A 6,620-nucleotide genomic window follows, 5' to 3' on the forward strand; every position below is an offset into this window, starting at 1 on the left:
CCTGCATAATCAAATTAGCATTTGTAAATTGTTACACAAACTATTGTCCATGCAAGTGCAATCTCCAATATTCTCTAAATTCAACCATTGAATTTGTTTACACAGCAGTGAGACTTTAAAAATAGTTTAGGATTTATGAAAAAAATATAGACATTCATTTAGGAAAGATATATTTCAAATTGTTTTTTTCATTTAAATTGCCAGCAGTTACTCATGAACATCTAAAAATGTTTACCTTTTTGCCTTTAAATATTAACCAATATTAACAATTTTGGTTCAGTCTTCAAAACTGAGTACTTTCACAACACAAATGTGGGATTAACCCCTGCTTATTCTAAAATAATTTGAAACTCAGTTATACATGTATTTACAGTGTGTTTTTTTACTGTAGAATCTCTTAGTCTGTTATTTTCCTCTTGTTGTTACAGACATGGTCTATAGTCCGTCGGGTCTTGTAGTAGACTCTATGCGATGCGGTAAGAACTGGAGAAAACAGGAAGCGTGGTATGGGAAAACACACAGGGGTTTAATAGTTCACAAATAATAGTGACATTTCGTGAGACTGTGAGCGGGGGAGACAAAGAATGGCATCCAAATCCAAGCAGGTCCGAAGGTAGGTCGGGGCACCGTCCATGAGTTTTTCAGGGCCAGACAGGGAATTGGGGAATCTTTAGAAGTATTTACCCTCCGCTTGGGTGAACTGTTTAAACATTGGAGGGCAGAAGAACTAGAGGGCTATATAAGCAGGGAGAACACTCTTCGTGAACAGTTTCTAGTGGGTCTGCGGCCAGGACCCCTACAGAAGGAACTACAGCGTCAAGCTCGAAGGGAGCCCGCCCTGACCCTCCAGGATTTGGCCCGAGAGGCACGGTTGCTACAAGAGGAAGGCTGGGGGGGAGAATCTGAAGCTACAGCCAGTGCTGCAGTTACCACACTCCCCCTGGCCTCAAATAGACCTGCACCAGGACAGTTGGCAGATACCTTACGTACTGAGTTATGACTGGAGCTCCAGCAGCAGTTAGACAACATAGAAAAAGTGCTACGGGGAGCAAGGGGAGGTCCTGCAAACACTGAAAGACCCGTACACTCTGAGGCAGAGGTACGAGCTGTAGAAACTACCCACACGTCGAATTGAGAGGCCTGGATTGATTCCTTCCATGAAGAAATTAGGCGAGAGCTAAGACACCAGGTAGCTGAACTTGGTCAGAATTTACGGGGAGAAATGTGAGGAGCTTTTTCTTCACTTCCTTCCAGGGCTCCACAGAGAAACTAACGCAGGGAACACCAACCAGGACCGGGAGCAGTACCTCGCAGACAAGCGCAGTGGGACAATTTAGGCCGCCCCATCTGTTTGCAGTGTGACCAGCCCGGAACATTTACAACACAACTGCCCCTTAAAACACACCGCTCAGCCACGGTAGGGCGCATGGATGGGATGACAGAGGCAGAAACAGCTGAAGCAGTACCTGCCTTTGTAGGACAAAGCCCTAGTGTGGAAGTGGATGGCATCGTGATCCCCTGCATGCTAGACACCGGCTCCCAGGTAACCTTGTTTAGCAAAAGTTTCTTCAAGAGATACCTGGGTTGCCGACCGCAAGGAAAGAAAAAGGACATTGAGTGGCTGCAGCTGTGGGCAGCCAATGGACTACAGATACCATATGTTGGGTATGCAGTAGCGGATTTCTGGGTTGGTGGTGTTTTGATTGCCACTAAGGGGATAGTTATTGTCGAAGACAATTGCTTAGGAACAGAGCAAGGAATACTTGGAATGAATGTGATCGGCCCCTTGTGGAAAGAATTAGGGGAAGGTTCCCCCTATTATCTTAAAACCTTCCAAGCCCGGGTCCCTCGGCACACTCGGGGTGAGTTGGAGAGGACATTCACCATATGCCAGCGGATGGGAGGCTGGAAAGAATCCGAAGGACGAATCGGGAAGGCCAGGCTGACACAACACATGAAAGTCCAGATTCCTCCAACCAGTGAAATGGTGGTGTTGGCCCGGGTGCCAGAGTGCTCCCAGCGGGAGAGTCGCTGCGTGTTAGTGGAACCTTTGGAGGAGGCAGTGGAGTGGCAGGTGGCTAGGTCTGTGGGCTGGACCAAGGACGGACGGGTCCCTGTGCGCATACGGAACCTACACCCATATCCCTTGGAACTCCCTTCATGACAGCCACTTGCGGAGGTGAGTAGGATTGCAGAAGATGATGTGTATGGTGATCAAGATGTCTTTTTACAGAGGTTATCCCCAGGGGTAGTAGAGGTGGGGGTGCGAAACACCCAGTGTGGAAAGGGTGAAACACTGCCTGCCCTTTCGATCCAAGGTGAAGAGCTGACGGCACCTCAACAAAGATGACTGGACGAGCTTTTGGATAAGTGGGGAGAAGTATTCGCAGCCCATGATGAGGACTTTGGGAGGACAAACGCCGTCCTTCACCATATTCCAACTGGTTCAGCACCTCCTACCCGAGAAAGGTATCGTCCCATTCCCCCATCTCTATACTAGGAGTTGAGACAGTTGCTACATGGGATGTTGGAGAAAGGGGTTATTCGCGAGAGCAGTAGCCCATGGGCCACCCCAGTTGTCTTGGTAAAGAAGAAGGATGGGTCATGGAGGTTTTGTTTGGACTACAGAAAATTGAATGCAGTGACCCATAAAGATGCTTTCCCACTTCCCCGCATTGAGGAGTCGTTGACAACACTGTCACAGGCAGAGTGGTACTCTACCTTTGACCTGGCCAGCGGATACTGGCAGGTGGAAGTTAGTGAACAGGACAGGGAAAAAACTGCCTTCACCACTCCACTGGGGCTGTACGAGTTTGAGCGTATGCCTTTTGGACTGTGTAATGCCCCTGCAACCTTTCAACCCCTGATGCAGCGCTGCCTCGGGCCAATGATAAATGAGTCACTACTGATATATCTAGATGATGTGATTGTGTACTAGCCCACCTTTGAGACTCACCTACAGCATCTGGAACAGGTGTTTGCAAAACTGAAGTAGCATGGTTTAAAACTACAGCCTCAGAAATGTGCTCTCTTTCGCAAAAAGGTAAAGTACCTGGGGCATGTGGTCAGTAAAGCTGGAGTTGAGACTGACCCTGAGAAAGTATCTGCGGTAGAAGATTGGCCGCATCCTTTGACAGTACACCAGGTACGCTCGTTTCTGGGTTTCGTGGGATATTACCGCAGATTTATCCCAAGGTTTTCAAAGATTGCAGCCCCATTGAATGCCTTATTGTGTGGCACAGCTGCCCTTGGGAGAAAAGGAAAGGAGGTGGATTGGACACTGGCCTGCCAGGAAGCTTTTGAGACACTGAAGGAGAAGCTGCTCAGTGCCCCAATCCTAGCCTATGCAGATTTCAGATGGCAGTTCAAGCTTTACACTGATGCCAGCCTCGAGGGACTGGGGGCAGTGTTGGCCCAAGAGCAAGAAGGTGTTAAGCGGGTCATCGCATATGCCAGCCGTAGCCTTCATCCTGCAGAACGAAACGATCAGAACTATAGTTCGTTCCAGCTTGAGCTGCTGGCTTTGAAGTGGGCCGTTACATAAAAAGTTAAGGACTACCTGTGGGGAGCAGAGTTTACGGTGTTTACGGATAATAACCCACTAGTGCATTTGGATACTGCCCACCCTGGTGCAACTGAGCAGAGGTGGGTGGCTCAGTTGGCAAACTTTTCATTCGATATTAAGTATAGACCAGGGGTACTAAACCGTAATGCTGAAATATTGTCAAGGAGGCCCACAGGTATCGCCAAGATGTCTGCTTTAGCACAGCAGGCAGTTCCAGGAGAGACAGGAGCAGGGACCGGGCTACCCCCAGAGTTCTATACTTGGGGGCTCCGACAGCAGGTGGATCCTGTCCTGCAGGTATTAAGGGAAGGAATTGAACAAGGGAAATCTAGCCAGGAAATAAAGCAACAGTGTTGTCAAGCCGGGGTCCAGAAGTATCTCCCCCTTTGGAGTCAGATGAAGGTTCAAGGGGGGTTGCTGATCCTAGAGACAGAGAAGGCCGGGGGAGCTGGTAAGAGTATGCAAGTAATTGTGCCCCCAAGATTTAAAATGAACTCTGTAGAGAATACCATGAGGCAATGGGTCACCTAGCTAGTCAAAAGGTGCTATCAGTGTTGCGCCGGAGGTTTTACTGGCCTCGGATGGCAGATGACTTGAAGGCTCGTGCTCGTGCTTATAGACAGTGTGTCCTCAGTAAGGTCCGTCCTCAAGAGAGGGCCCTCTTGTTTCCCCATGTGACTTCGTACCCCTTAGAGGTATTGGGCATAGACTATCTGGCATTAGGAAGGCCAGGGGACACATATCCATATGTGCTGGTGATGATTGACCTATTTTTAAGATAAGCCTGGGCCATGCCCACCAAGGATCAGTCTGCAGAGACTACAGTGAAGGCCCTGTGGAAGCATGTAATCCAGCCATTTAGGCGTCCTGAGAGGATACACTCAGATCAGGGGCCTGCCTTTGAGTCTGCCGTGCTAGCCCAGTTTGGAAGGATGTATGGTTGTCTAAAGAGCAGAACTACACCATACCATCCCCAGGGTAATGGGCAGTAGAGCGAATGAACCAGACAGTACTGTCTTTGCTAGGGTTTGCTAGGGGCAATGGGCTGCAAAGCTTCCAGAACTGATCCTTGCATTTAATAACACTGTTCATGAGAGCACAGGACTGTCCCCCTTCTTTGTGACGTTTGGGAGACATGCACGCCTGCCAGTGGACATGGTGGTGGGCACACCCCCAGAGAGTAGGGGTGAAACTTTGGAAGGTTGGGCGCATACACATCACGAAACTCTACATCAGGCAACCAAAAAGGGCAGAGCCACGCACAGCGGTGTCAGGAAAGGGACAAACATCGTTATGACCGGAGAGCTGTAGACATGCCTTTGCTTCCTGGGGATAGGGTGCTCATCCGGAACTTTAGGAGGCGAGCCAGGAGTAAGTTAGCTCCTCTGTGGGGGCCAGAATTCCATGTGGTAGTGGGACCTGTAACAGACCAGAGTCCGGTGTACAGGATTATGCCTGAGGGCAGGGAAGGTCCTGAGAGGACACTACATCGCAATAATCTGCGTCTCTGCAACATCCCTCAGTTAGAGGACAGTTGGGACCAAGAGGGGTCAGTGTCAGAGGAAGGCACAGGGCAGGTAACAGGAGCGCAAAGAGGAGCCGAGTGTCCAACCAGAGGGTTTCCATTGTTGTGGATGTTTGCACCCCGAGTAGCTTCTCCGCCTGAGTTAACTTACAGGGAACCACAAGAGGGACAGAATAGGCCACAACCAGGGCCCAGTACCCACCCCGAGCCTGAGGAGAGGATTGCTGAAGAAGAGAGTAGGATAGGAGAACTTGAGGCGACAGAGCATGAGGGTATGCTGCGCAGATCAACTAGATCCACAAGGGGGGTTCAGCCTGCAAGGTACCGAGAATAACCTGTGGTCGGGATGACCACGCTTCTGGTGGTGGGGAGTGTCGCAGGATGTGGGCCATTGAGGCATTCAAAGGGTGGGTATTGATTGGGCTATGTTGATTAGTGTTGCAGGATGTGGGCCATTGAGGCAGTAAAAGGCTGGGTGATTAGGTTATGTTGATTTCCAGGGTGGTGTCACTGTTGCCTCTCACACAGGGGGGCGACTGCAGTTGCCCCAATGAGTACCGCCTAGCAGGAACAATTAGGTATCGAGACTTGGAGGTGTGAGGAGTCACAGAGCCAGTTTAGCCAGACAAAGGGAGGAGAGAGCCGGAGAGTGAACAATGAACTGATAAGGTCTCATGACACCTAGCTCGGCACCCTGCTGGAAAAATACTGGGCAAACCCGATTCTGCCAGGGACTATGGAAAATCCCCTGAAAGGGATTGGCTAAGCAGAGGGATTAAAACACCGGAGACAGGACAGAGGGGTCTCAGAACTCCCACTGGACCCTGGAGATGACACAGGCAGTGTTGGGGAAGCTGCAGAGTGCGAGGCCATGGAGGCAAGGACCTATTAATCCAGGAACTGACAACTACGGGAGACATTGGCATTGTAACAGAGGTACTGTACAGAGACTTTTTTTATACCTGAAGGCAAAGGACAAAGAACCTGGCCCAGCTAACGGATACAAAACTGAGCGGAAATAGAGTACAGCTCATGGGAGGATTTCCAATGTAACCTGAATGGAGATCGGGAACTTGAACTGGGTGATACCCCTCTCCTTAAAGTGGTTGTTCGTCTCCAGGCCACCAACGACTTTCAGTCAGTGAAGGCCTCCCTTCAGTACTTTACAGAAGAAAAGACTGCTGTCCCTCTGGATTGCATTGTGCCCCTTTGAACTATTTTCTTGTTGTTGTGGATGTTCCCTTTTTTATGCTTCTTAGAATAGTAGATTGTGTTGATGTATGTAGAAAATAAAAAGGGCATTTATACATTACAAATGCTTGTCGCTGGTCTGTGTGTGCATTGGTGATTCTGGGAGATAAACAGGACCTGTGGTAATGTAGAGGGGCCCTAGCACCCCATTTGTATTGCTAGGTGGCGTAGTCGTACACGAGGCAGGAACATTCCTCGCCCATAGGGTTCACCTTACTGTAGCACTTTTTCTCAAGAGGACACCCAGCTCAGGAAGGAAGTGCAGAGAGAGATGAAAAG

Source organism: Atractosteus spatula, chromosome 27, assembly GCF_055471065.1.
Source record: "Atractosteus spatula isolate fAtrSpa1 chromosome 27, fAtrSpa1.hap1, whole genome shotgun sequence".
Taxonomy (NCBI): Eukaryota; Metazoa; Chordata; class Actinopteri; order Semionotiformes; family Lepisosteidae; genus Atractosteus; species Atractosteus spatula.